The sequence below is a fragment of the Gymnogyps californianus genome, chromosome 2 (assembly GCF_018139145.2).
Source record: "Gymnogyps californianus isolate 813 chromosome 2, ASM1813914v2, whole genome shotgun sequence".
Lineage (NCBI taxonomy): Eukaryota > Metazoa > Chordata > Aves > Accipitriformes > Cathartidae > Gymnogyps > Gymnogyps californianus.
Window position 1 is genome coordinate 163,302,690 of NC_059472.1, and position 13,300 is coordinate 163,315,989.

Consider the following 13,300-nt stretch of genomic DNA (forward strand, 5'->3'; position numbering starts at 1 on the left):
CAAGCAATAGGTTTTTTCCATGCTTATTTTGAACTGTGTCTTAGAAACAAGAGAATTAAAATAAAACAGGAAATTCAGAAAGATCCCCAAAGGACACATACAGACAACTTCCTAATGAACTCTTCATGATGTTCTTGCTGCCCTTTACCCAATTTCTTCTTGGACCTTTGCCATGGTCATTCAGTGCTAGTTCAGCACCCAGCCATCAAGAAAATAAGATGTCAAATAAAAGCATCAGATTGAACGTTTCTAAAAGTGCTGTTGACAACAGCCATTGAAAAAGGCAGAAAGACTTTTGAAAAGGTGCTTTTTCCTACAGAGAAGGGAAGTCCACATGGAAAGGAACAAGGAACAGTTCACCTAGATGCTCCAGATTACACCATATCCATACAGATCACTGAATTTCATATTGCTATTGTCTATTTGCACTTTTTCACTGTTTCTTCTTGGAGTGACAAGGCCAAAATAAAATAAAATAAAATAAAATGACTGGTAACATTTGGGTCAACTACAGAAACTTGTGCTAAAGGTTAAGGACCTCAGTTTCCATTTCTGTCACTAGTTTACAGATAAATTCACACACTTCTCTCTCTTTCTTACTGAAGAATCAGGTATAGACTGCCATTTTCTGTGCAATTTTTTTGTGCAATTTTCCCTGGAAGGCTAAACAGTTGATTAGACTTCCTTCTTCACTTCTCTGTTTATTATTATTCAATATCCCAAGCTAAATGTGTCTCGGGGCATCTTTTACCCCCTTCCTCTGAGACCAGGTCTGAATGGGATTCAGGTGGTTGGATCCGAGTTACATCCCTGAAAGCCCTTGTATTTGGCCCCTCCTTTTGGCCAGTGCTGAAACTCTCTGTGCAGAGCAGTTGCTGATTTTGAGTTTCTGCAGAAAATATCTGACTCTCCAGAGTGGGAAGCTTTGATGCTTAGTCGGATGTTGAATGCCACTTCCAAGATAGTGCTCATATGAAACCCTTGTTTTATTCATTCTGACTCTTCCTTTCCCTTGCCGTATCTTTCCAGCTCAGGTGTGGAGACCACAAACACAATCAACACTATGAGACACTTAGAACGTCCAACTGGGTCTACATAAGTACCTGAGAGGGAAAAGCGCATTTGAATCAAGGAGTTATTTATCCATGCAAAAGGAAAACCACTCTTCTTTTTCTGACTTCCCTCTAGATGAGAAACTGACAGAAAACAAAAATAACTTGAAGGTGGGTGAAAGAGAGGGGGAGTGTCAAAACTCAAGAAAGAAGACCCCTTTGACCCCAAGGCTCCCTTCAGAGATTTCTCTCAGTTGAAAAAGAAAGCAAATATTAGGAGTGCTCCCCCCATCCACGCTAACTTTTTCCTCTGCTCTTCTCATCGTTATTTCCATTTTACAGGTACAGAAACAGAAGCAAAACATGTGTACACGACTTCCTGAAAATGACCGGGCAGGACCGTGGCAGAGCTGTGAACCATCACAAACCGTGTATTCTACCTTATCAGGCCACGATGCCTCTGTCTCCTGCACTACATCTTGCCTGCTCATTAAAACCTTCTTTTCAGAAGGATAAATGTGTGTCTCATGTTTCTTGTCCAAAAGAATTATTAGAGAACAGATCATGATCAGCAAAGCAAGATCGAGTGTAACGAATGCCATCCATTTCCATGGATGCCACCACCATTTTGACGCGTAATCCCTCCATTTAGAATATTAGGAGCCATAAAATGCGTCTCTGAGCTCTCTTTCAGAGCAAATGCAGGAATCCTATACAACACCCACATCAAAGCAGTTCTTTGAGAAACTGTGATCTAGGTTTATGAACTGTCACACCGGACTCTTACACCGTGAATATCTGAACAAGAGGAGGATAAAATAAAACTCTGAATTTCTCTAGTCCAGAATCTCCTCCAGTATCAGCCACTTCTCGGAAACAAAAGCAGCAAGTAGATCTGACTTCTGGGAAAGTCTCATTCCAAACTCTAGTAGTCATTAGTAATTTATACTCCAAAGCAAAGGTCTTTCTTTCTTCCAAACGCCTTACCGCATTAGTTCTAATAGCCACATGGAAACAAGTTTCCGATCATACTGAATGTATTTTCATATATCTATTTTAATAACATAATACTGATCTTTTACCCAGTGCTTTAAAGGAGAAATATCTAATTTAGTGACTGAGGTAATATTAGAGAGTAAGAGCCTCACTGCAGGCATCTGGAAGAAGCAGCTCTTGTTCATGCACAGATGAATCCCATGGCATACAGTGAGTCTAGCATTTCCTGGGGACATTGGACCAACCGCATACGCACTCGACAGAGGCTCACTGCGTTCACAGACAGTCAGTCACATTTGGCGTGTGCTGAACTGCCTGTGTGCACTTGTATATCCCTGCACAGAAGACCCTGGATAAAATAACGGCAACTTCAAATAACCATCTTAGTCTTTTTCACAGCAGCAAACAGCTGCTTCATAGCATCCCTACTTACTGTCAAAAACAGCAGAGAGAAGATGAAGAAATAACAGACACTGGACTCAATGACAGGCTGAGTCACTGGGACATGCAGAGTTGTAGCAGTGATCAAAGCAGCAAAGAGATGCCAAAAAGATGACAGATACATTGGTTCTATGAAAGACAGCAATGGAAGATATGTGTCCTCCAGCTTTAGAGTATGTAAAGGAAGAGAAAAGGGAAACCAACAGTCAGTGATCTTACCCAGAGACTTCTATGATCTCTTTGGTGATTGAACATGCTGAAGAATATTCCTTCTCACCTCGTTTTCCAACGAGAACTGGGATTAATGTGCTTTGTGCTAGAAGCATTCTTGCCCTTTGCTTTAAAGCTTTGCGTAAAGAAAGAGACTGGATTAAGTTCAGTTTTTCTTAACAATTGTTATGAAAAATAAGAAGAAAATGGAAGAGTCATGATGGAGAACTCCATTGTAGAAACAAACAATGAACATCCAGGAAGAACAGAACAGTTACATGATCTTTCTAGGGCAACAATAGCTAATAAGAGCTATTAGCACTCTTTCTTTTTTTCCTAATTAAAAAAAAAAATTGTGCCAATTTTTATTTTCTTAGACAAATGGCATACTGAAGAACTCAGTATACTTTGTCTTCTTATAATTTCTCCTTCCTTACTGACTTTATTCTAAAGAACAGATAAACAAAATAAAGAGATTTTTTGGTGGTTATAACTTGTGGCTATTTGTGCTCTGTGTGCACTTGCACTCATATAATACAACTGCACAAGCAGATTTAATCTTCATGCTAATGAATAATGAGCAGTAGATGACTCATGATGACACAGGCAACGCACAGCCATTATACACATAACTTTTGACACATCATCCAATATTCGTTTCTATGCTTCGGTCTATGGCCTCTTCTTTGACTTTGAAAATGTTGATTTCCTTTTGTTGTAGATTGTTAGCAACATTTGTGGCACTTGATTGCTTCTGCTTAACCATCAGTGCAGGGGACAGGCAAGGACGAAAAAGGGGAATAGAAAGAAACATCCAGTGGGGCTCAGACTGTCACTCAGGTTGCTAGCTTCTGTAAAATGTATTTCATCCCCTCCAGGCCAGCCAGCAAAACACATACACTTTCGTATTTCCTCTAAGGGCTGATTCAGTCATGCTGATCATAGTCATATTCTATCAATAAAGCTGATGACAGCAATGGCGGTATTCCCAGAGTCAAACGCAGCAATCAGAGCCCCTCAGACAGCGTACTGCAGCACCTTCCACTACTGTTCCTGCTCTGTAGTGGTGGCTGCTGTTTTGACAGCCCAATGCCAGACCTTGATTCTACACACCAGCCAACATTTCAGGTCCATACACAATATAGATGCACAGACACAGAGACAGTAGAAGTACCAACATTTGCAGTTCTTATGGGCTCTAAGGTGATGTAAAAGGGATCTCCATTTCTGAAAAACTTTATATCACATCATAAAAAGGTAGGTAAAAGATCTGACCATGACTATAACAAAACATTGGCAGGAACAGAACTGGGAAACCCTATTCCTTACAACCAGCCACCCACAGCAGGACCAGGGACTCTCTGATGTACGAAGCTATTGTAAAAGCAATGCTTGCTGACAAGTCCTAGCGAACAAAACTGTTCCGACCCACTTCACAGAGTCTTTGTTAGCAATGTGTCACTGTTCACTCTTAGCTTAAACAGTCCGTAAGAGTCCCTTCAGCGAGCAGAGAACTTTTATCACTGCAGATTTCACAGGGTCTTCAGAAATTACCTCCTGTTGGTAAGCATTCAGGAATGAGCAGTGAGGTGAGGATACTGTAGGTAGCAGTATGGTGCCAAATCTCCCTGACTCCAGCTTTTGGGAAAGGCATGCCCAGCTCAGTCTATTTTTTTATCGTTCTTCTCTGAATAAAGTTAGAGACGCAAATAACTACAGGAAAGTCTCACTCATATGTTTGCATATACATACCCATATACACACACATACTACTATATAGAACTTGAACTCTTCTTAGTGGAGTTTAATCATTTAAGAGCAAGTGAGAAATTCCAAGGTGGAGATCAAAAGCTCCTTGAATGGAGAAGAAAAATACAGTGTTGCATTTGTCCAACAACTGAGCATGATAATCACAACTCTGTCTGGTTTTGGGGCAAACAAGATTTTTAAGAAACCCCAGCATATCTGTTGTTTAAATAAAGAGAAGCTGATCAACCCAGATTTGAGCAACGTATCCCCAAACAGCCCATACACCAATAATAATGGATAATGATTTTGATCTGACATGGAAGGACGTGAGAGAAACTGGCAGACTTTATTTGTTCATTTTGAAGGACTCCTCACACTCAAGATAGCTGGTGCTTGATAAGGGGGGGAGACATCCAAACTCTGTTTAAAGCTTTGCTGGGACCTTTATCCCAGAACAGTAGTGTGACTTTCAGCCATCTAAACTCATCCTAAATGAATTCCTCCCCATCGTGTTACACGTTACTAACAACACTGCTAGAGACTCATCTAAAAAGACCTCAGTGTTGTGTCTAACCAGCAAATGGAGCAGCAACAGTCAATGTCTGTCCTCCCAGCTGTGATTTTCTGCTACTTAGAAACCACTGAATCTGGACGACTGTGATAGGTCTTAGTATTCAGTATAACTGACTGCTTCAAAACTGCAAGTGCTTACATGAAGATTATATTTAAAATACTGATAACCAATAACACCGGACAACAAAAGTACACACACACAGAGAGTAGCTGCAAAAGCTATACCAATATGTGGATTGAAAACTAGCTGAATGGCCAGGCCCAGATGGTGGTGATCAGTGGCACAGTCTAGTTGGAGGCCAGTGACCAGCAGTGTACCCCAGAGATCAATACTGGGTCCAGTCCTGTTTAACATCTTCATTAATGATTTGGATGATAGGGAAGAGTGTACCCTCAGCAAGTCTGCAGATGACACCAAATTGGGAGGAGTGGCTGATAACGCCAGAGGGTGATGCTGCCATCCAGAAGGACCTTGACAGGCTGGAGAAATGGGCTGACAGGAACCTCATGAAGTTCAACAAGGGGAAGTGCAAAGTCCCGCACCTGGGGAAGAACAACGCCACGCACCAGTATACGCTGGGGGCCACCCAGCTGAAAAGAAGGCAAATGGTACCCTGGCCTGCATTAGGTAAAGCATTGTGATCAGGTCAAGGGATGTGATCCTTCCACTCAGCACTGATGAGGCCACCTCTGGAGTACTGTGTCCAGTTCTGGGCTCCTCAGTACAAGAGACACGTGGACATACTGGAGAAAGCTCAACGGAGGGTCACGTGATGATTAAGGGACTGAAGCACCTCATGTATGAGGAAAGGCTGAGAGAGCTGGGACAGTTCAGCCTGGAAAAGAGAAGGCTCGGGGGAGATCTTATGAATGTATATAAATACCTGAAGGGAGAGTGCAAAGAGGACGGAGCCAGGCTCTTGTCAGTGGTGCCCAGTGACAGGACCAGAGGCTGTGGGCACAAACCGAAACACTGGCGGTTCCATCTGAACATCAGGAAACACTTTTCTGCTGTGAGGGTGACTGAACACTGGAATAGGTTGCCCAGGGAGGTTGTGGAGTCTCCCTCTTTGGAGATATTTAAAAGCTATCTGGACACGGTCCTGAGCAACTGGCTCTAGGTGGCCCTGCTTGAGCAGGGGGGTTGGACCAGATCACCTCCAGTGGTCCCTTCCAACCTCAACCATCCTGTGAGTCTGTGATTAACAGGACCCTATTATCCTCTGGAACAACTTTAAAACACAGCTTAGGTTCAATGTTTTACATCAGTTTGAGAGGTAAAACCTTGACCTTAATTTCATTTCTAACAGCAGATGATGTTGCATTTCTGACTGGAATATGCAACGAGGAGTATTTGACGAGTGGCATTTTTTTTAATTTATTTTTTTTTATTGACCCTGTTGAAGAACATAAAGCCTTTTAGGTAGCGGTAACTCAATCTGTATAGATTGGCCTGGTGGCAGGCTGGTATTTAGTCAGTAAAAGTCCATTAAAAGCATGAAACAAACAAGAGACAGGAGCACAGGGTAAAGGGAAGTGGATGTAATTCTCAGCAGGAAGTTAACCACATCCTTCCAGTCATTAGTGGGTGAAAGACAATTCCAGACACTGCATGCAAGCACTACTGTAATGGATCTTGTGCTCGACAACTGGAACTAAGCTGGTTTTGAAAAAGATTTTAGTCATCTTGCTGTGTCTCATGTAGATGACTTTCTGACAAGGTTTACATTTCCAGTCATCATTAAAATGGAAATCTGCCTTCTCTAACTATTTACGCCTTTCGTCCTGGATCCCATGCACATAGAGTGGCCCTATAATCTTGAGACAAGTTCTTCTGCTAATGGAGTGAAGGGAATAAATAGGCAAATGAATAAATAAATAAAACACAGCCTGTTAAGTTCTGAACTGTGCACAGCTAAGGTTATCTGACTGCTTTGATGGCTTGCTGATCCATGTTAGCTGTCAGCCAAGCTGAAATGAAGGGTCCATCAACCAGAAAACCAGAACCCCCACTGAATAAACTCCCTAGAAAGTACAAAGTTTTGGAAAGTGGAGTTAGCAGTGACTATGGCAATCTCAGAGAATCACAGATGCAGCAAACAACTGAAAGAGCACAGTGGGTCATGTCGTCCATCTCCCTACAAACAGGATTTGTTCAGTCCAGATTAAAAAGTGTAAGCCCCAAGAATTTCTAGTAATTGCTCTGTAAAACTATTTCAGACAGTCTGTTAAATCTCTCCACTGGGAGTTTTTTTGCTGATATCCTAAATAACTTTTCCCCCCCCTCCTTTTTAAGACGACTATTAAACTCTTTTTGCCTCTGTATTGCCCTCTGACCAAGCTGAATAACTTGCCTTCCTTTTTGGGGTAGGTTAAACCTGCACATTTACCACAGGCAGAGTTCAACCTTGTAATTTTAGAATACTTGCAACTAGCCTTGTTCAGCACATCTTACCAGTCCCTTCCTACACTGGCTTCAGGGCACAGCAAAGCAGGCTGTAGAGCAGCCAGTCAACGGTGCCCCCAACACGGAGGTATTTATGCAAAGTTCGCCAATGGAAAGCAAGCACAAGTAAGTGTGGTTTTTCCTTAGGTTTGCAACATTAAAAGAGGTTCTGTGAAATGCTGGCCTTTAAAATCAGAAGGGACAGTGGAGAAAACCTGTCTTGTCTCAGTGCCAGGCTTAAAGCTGGATGACATTTTCTGAGCTGAATAAATGATTTTTGAAATAACACAGTTTGGGGGCAACAAGAATCACTTTTTAAGTCTGGTAAACTGGACACAGGTTTTACCCCTCAAAAAGAAAAAATTTAGAAAATTTCAAAGAACACAGGAATAAAACAAAACAAAACAAAACATTCCAGTGTTGAACATTGTAGCCCATAAATTGCTCACAACACAGAGTACTTTGACTCTGGTCCTTCTACTGTTGGTCTTCAAGAGGAACTTGAACCCAGTTCAATGGATTCCTTCCTTTCAGAGTGTCCTAATCACTGGGATATTGTGAGATTCTCCCAGTGTCTCCTCCAAATAATTTTTATTCATTTAACTTTCAAAATAAGACATTTTGCTTGGTATTAAGCAAAAAAATTTCTCTCGGGTTCTTATCCGCCATGATCCCCAGTAAATCCAACAGGAACTGCATGATATAAATTCCTTAGATTGGCTGCTCAGATTTCATAGGATTCAGATCAAACAAGACAGAAAAAACCTGTGTTGCATAAAGGATACATCATTTCATGTGTATACTATTCTTAGCCCTTTTTCAAAGTCTCATAAAAACAGCAAGCCTCTAAAAATAAGGGCTGAATCATGGGGCTATAAATTATTTATTCATGTGCCATCCTTCCTCTTTGGTGGGTTTCTTCTGGTTGTTGCAGCGACAAGCTAGAGCCAGGTAGGATTCACAATACACCAGTACGCTGCTTGCTATTTCTAGAAACCATAAGTGACAGTGGTATAATTGTAACAGCAGTCAGACGTCCATGAGATTGAAAAGAAAAATCTCTCTCCACATACTTTATTTGTGAATGAGGGATATTCAGACAAAAATAAGGAGAGGAAATAACAGTTATCCAACCAATGCTTATTATTTTGTACATCAGCCAACATCATCCTGAAAGGCAAGCTTTGTGCAAAGAGAGGTTTTCTTAGATGTCATGGTTGGGGTTTTTTTGACATTCATGTAGAATGTACTTATAGGACGGTCTTGGAAGGCAGATAAATAATACTTTAGGCAAGAAATGTTCCCCTAGAAAAATATTTCTGACCTCAGCTCTGTCTAGCTCACCAGCCTGATGTTTCTTCAGGCTTTCAAACATGTAAGAAACTTTGCTCAGCTTTCTATTGTTTTCCTTTGCCAAGAAGTCTTAAAATGCTTTATGAGAAGCTCAAGCAGCCTAATTATGCTCACTTTCTCTATCGATTTCCTATCTGCTAAAAAGCTCAAGTGATTCACCCAGGTCATATAACATGCCAAAAACAAAGGCAAGAACAGAACCTTTTAGAAGTTTAGAAGTCCTCCAGACTTCTTCAGTTTAGAAAAACATTTCTCTGGATTTCTAGCCCAAGGCATACTCCATTAGCCATACTGATAAAGATTATAGTCCTGCCCACACCTTTGTGTCCTCTCTTACACAGACCCTCTCACTTATGTATACAGTACTTCCGAACGCAACTTTTCTTAGACAAGCTGAGCAGGTTTAACGCTTGACCACAGGAGTATAAAAGGGCACCTGAGGTATACAGTTCTGTTTGTCTGTACCTCTTTCTCCATCTCCTATTTTTCACCTAAGTGCTGAGGTCCGAGAATCAACCTTTATTAAATCTTCTCCAGGCAACCCCTGGCTGCCTCCTAGACAGACTGGCTAGGAATCTACTTGGTGTGTTGCTCTGCTCACTGCAAACCCTACTGAGACCTGGATGCCACGTGCATCTCCTTCCTGGGCCAGCCAGCTGTTCCCTTGCTTCTCATTTCTGAGATGCGCCTCACTGCTGAGCTGTGGCTAGATCTTGGGCTACGCTTTCACCTTCTTAACAACAGCTGATTCCAGGACCCACAGCCTGGCATCTGTGCCCCTACCTCTTTTCTCCACACTCCCACAACTGACCTAAGTAGGTCCCAATCCAGAGTTTCTGATTCTGATGTACCTCCACTGTGCTCAGCAGGTCACTCTTGTCCTAGGCTGGGGCTGCCTGGCAGCAAGCATTGCCATTTTAGCACCTTAAGAAAGATCCCATTGACTGAATTGTGCAAAGCTGTCAGAAAAGTGGCTCTTTTTAACTTTGTTCAATGAAATACCTGTTAATATAAAACTATACACAAAAGAAAGTACACATTCTTTCTGACTTTCCAATCCCTTGCAAGTCAACCCCACACAGTTCACCTCAGGAAATACAAACACAACTTCTTGCAATATTTTTCACTCTTTTCATTCCTCCAGGGTTAACAAAAACTGTTCCATAAAATACAACTCTCTGATAGTGCATATTCTGTTTCTTTACAGCTTCATTTTGAACTGTTTCAGGATTGAGGTGTGGACAGTGGCAGGCAATCCCCAAATGGTTGCCCATTCCCAAAACAATCACTCCTCAGAAGGACGATTGGGGAATTATCCTGGAAGCTGCTTTCTTTGTCACATCTCCTTACAGCTCCTGTTATAACTCTTCTATTAATCATTCAACAAAATAGAATTATTATTCATTCATATAATTATTATCCCTATATACTATCAATTTCCTTAGGAAATTATTTCATGGCTTGTGATTAAGAAAACTCTTGTTCTGAAATGCCAGCACCATGCTGTTACAGAAACAACTGAGGGAACACCAAGAACACGTGGAGAGAGAGACAAGCGAACACTAGCATTTGATAAATGCTCAGTTAATCCTGCTTTCATAAACGTGCACGTGCACAGTTTTTTCCTCATACTGATTGACATGACAAAGGTTGGGCCACATGTGTCAAAAGCACTAAGGAAGGGTAAAAAGGAAAATAATCCCTCCTTTTCAGTGTCTGTCAAAAAGTGCTGCAGCACCTGAAATTAAAAGTATACCCTGTAATAGCTTGCAAAGTTCATCGTTCTGAAACAGAAGGAGGTTACTTTCTTCTGTCTTGTATTACTGTGCTGAACTTGAGATGAAGATGCTGGGCAAGTCTGCAACCTCCCAAGGCTATTTGCACTTTGCAGCTAATTCCCTGAGGCAGCACATACACAAATGTGAATGCCCATAGAACCCAATGGTTTTCAACTCAGGCCTGCACGAATTTTTAAGCAGAAAGATAAAAGATGGAGATTATGAAGCAATCTCTATTGAACCATTGACCACTCAGGTCATCACCTTTTCCCTTCAACTGGTTGTCAGCACATGGAAAAAAAAAAAGGGGGCAAAAATAAAAAGCAAAAAAAAATACCAAATCTCTTCATTCTAGCTGAACAGAAACAAGAATTTATTTGACTCCCAAAAACCTGTTGTAAAATAGAAATCTGAAACTCATGCTGGGCTTAACTTTTCCACACACACCTATTCAAATTAATCTTTGCTGAAAGGCCAGGTATCATGCACAAGAAAGATCAAACATTTGTCACTCATTTAACATGCACAGACATCACTTCTGGTTCAGCAAGTCACAGAAACTTGGATCGCTGGAAACTAAAACAGCACCCAAGAGCAGTCTTTCTTCATGCTTGCCCTGTTCTTATACCCCTCTCTACAGATGAAACTGAGATTAAGACATAAATTCTGATGTCATGATGCAGATGCTCATATGTAAGTGAAGGTTATAATGCACATGCTGCTAGACAGACATCTAGTACTACTTGAGATGGCCTGTAGTGTCCATGGCATCTACTCAGTCCAGGCCATCCAAATAGTGCTAGATTCTCAAGTTTAAGCAAGTGAATTGACCCCTAGTTATTGCAGCCAGCACAGTCAAGACAGATTCAGCTGATCAGTGGCCATTTACTTTATGGAGTCGAATTGTTCTTCCACTGACTACATCTCTGTTGACAATAGGGGGAACTTAATCACCTAGAGCACATATAAGCACCTTCATACAGGTAACTACATTTAGGTGTCTGGGCTAAACAAATATCGGCCTGGATGGGCCTGTAATTTGATGTGGAACAATCACTCCTATGTCTGTTTTAAAGACTTCCCTCACTTGAGTCTGGATGATGTCATTGTTTTAAGAAACATAGGCTATCATCCAACTAGTGTTCGTATGGATCATGCACAAATTACTAGGAAAAATTCTGTAGCCCAGAACACGTGGGAACTTCCACCTACGTAGATACCTAAAAAACACATGAGTGAGAAAGGTGTAGTCTAAGAAAAGGTTCTCCCTGCTGGTTAGTCCAACAGGTCATTAATTCTCCCTCGTTCTGTAGTGGTAGTGAGTTTCTGCGAAGCACTAAGACTGGAGGAGGAAAGTCATTACCCAGGGCTGAAGCGTAATTTGTTTCTCAGCCTGATAGACTAGGAGAGCACAGGGCTATGAAACTCCTTGCCTAACCCCCTTTTGGAAGGCTGTCAGGGCACAGGCTGATAATGATGTTTGATCTTTATAGTAATTGCTTCTTAGTTGAAATTCAGAATTCAATTAGTCACTTGCCATAATTACTGAACGCACAGAGAGATAGCAATGACAATGAGAAGTCTAACTGTACTTTATTACCCGTAGTAAAACACTTTGGAATTGAGAAGCACTATGATCTGATTAACACAATAGTGGGAGAGAGGGGAAAGGAGCTCAAGGCTGGAGTTCTCCTAGGACATATGACTCGAGAAGACAATTTGTACAGCCTGTTGAGGTAAATGAGTCCCAGTGTGCAGCCTCCCTCTAGTTTAATTTCTGCTGAGGTAAGTAGGAATGCGAGGAGCAATGTTCTTCTCACAGAGCCTTCACTGCCTGGAATTTATTCAGGAATTTGGTGACCTTACGAAATCTGAGTTGCAATTGCGTAAACAAAGCACAACAGAGGTATGAATGGTTCATGATGGAGCACAGACTCAATGTTCACCAGGAATCCTGACCTGGTCCCAGAGCTCTGCAAAAATAATGAGAAAAGTGGTTGAGAAAAGAAGGAGGTGGTGGCTAGGGATGGGACTGGCTTCCAGAATGCACCCATTCATGTGGTATTTGCTGGGTAAAGTTCAAATATCTTTTGACATGGAATTCAGATGAAACCTCCAGTCCAACAACAGAGGCTGCAAGAGGAAAGCAGCACACAGGAGAGACAAGGGCCCTCAGAAAATAAGAACAACCATGGAACACAAGGAAAGATATCACACATGACACAGGGAATTAATGAGTCTTGCTAAAAGGTCAAGAGGATCTACAAAACCTGACTATCACAGAGTCAGCATTGGGGTTTTGTCTATACCACAGTAACATCCATCAGGAATCAGAACAGTTGTTCGGATTTACAGGGATTTTTTTCTGTTGGTTGTTTTTTTCATATCGAACTCTTGTCCAGATCATAGATCCAGCATTTTATAAGAATCATTGCCTTTTAGAAAATTACAGTCTTACGGGATGATTCAGACAGATCCTGTCACACTTGCATGTCTTACGATGTCTGGACAAAACCACAACATACGCTACTGTCAGCTTATGCTGTGTTTGGTTGCCAGAAAGCACCGTGTCTTCCTTAAGCCTAAATAACCAGCAGGGGAGTGCAGGGAAGAAACAGACTGTCTACAAGACAAAAAAAAAAAAAGACTGCAAGCACGAGATGGATGACCATTTGCCAAAGTCACGCCTGCCAGCTTTCATA

At 41.6% G+C, this 13,300-nt stretch overlaps 1 protein-coding gene across 1 annotated transcript in view; it reads right to left on the reverse strand.

Annotated features, from left to right (window-relative positions):
* Nucleotides 1–13,300, reverse strand: part of CRHR2 (corticotropin releasing hormone receptor 2) — a 111,859-nt gene that overhangs the window by 73,256 nt on the left and 25,303 nt on the right. The window lies entirely within an intron of this gene.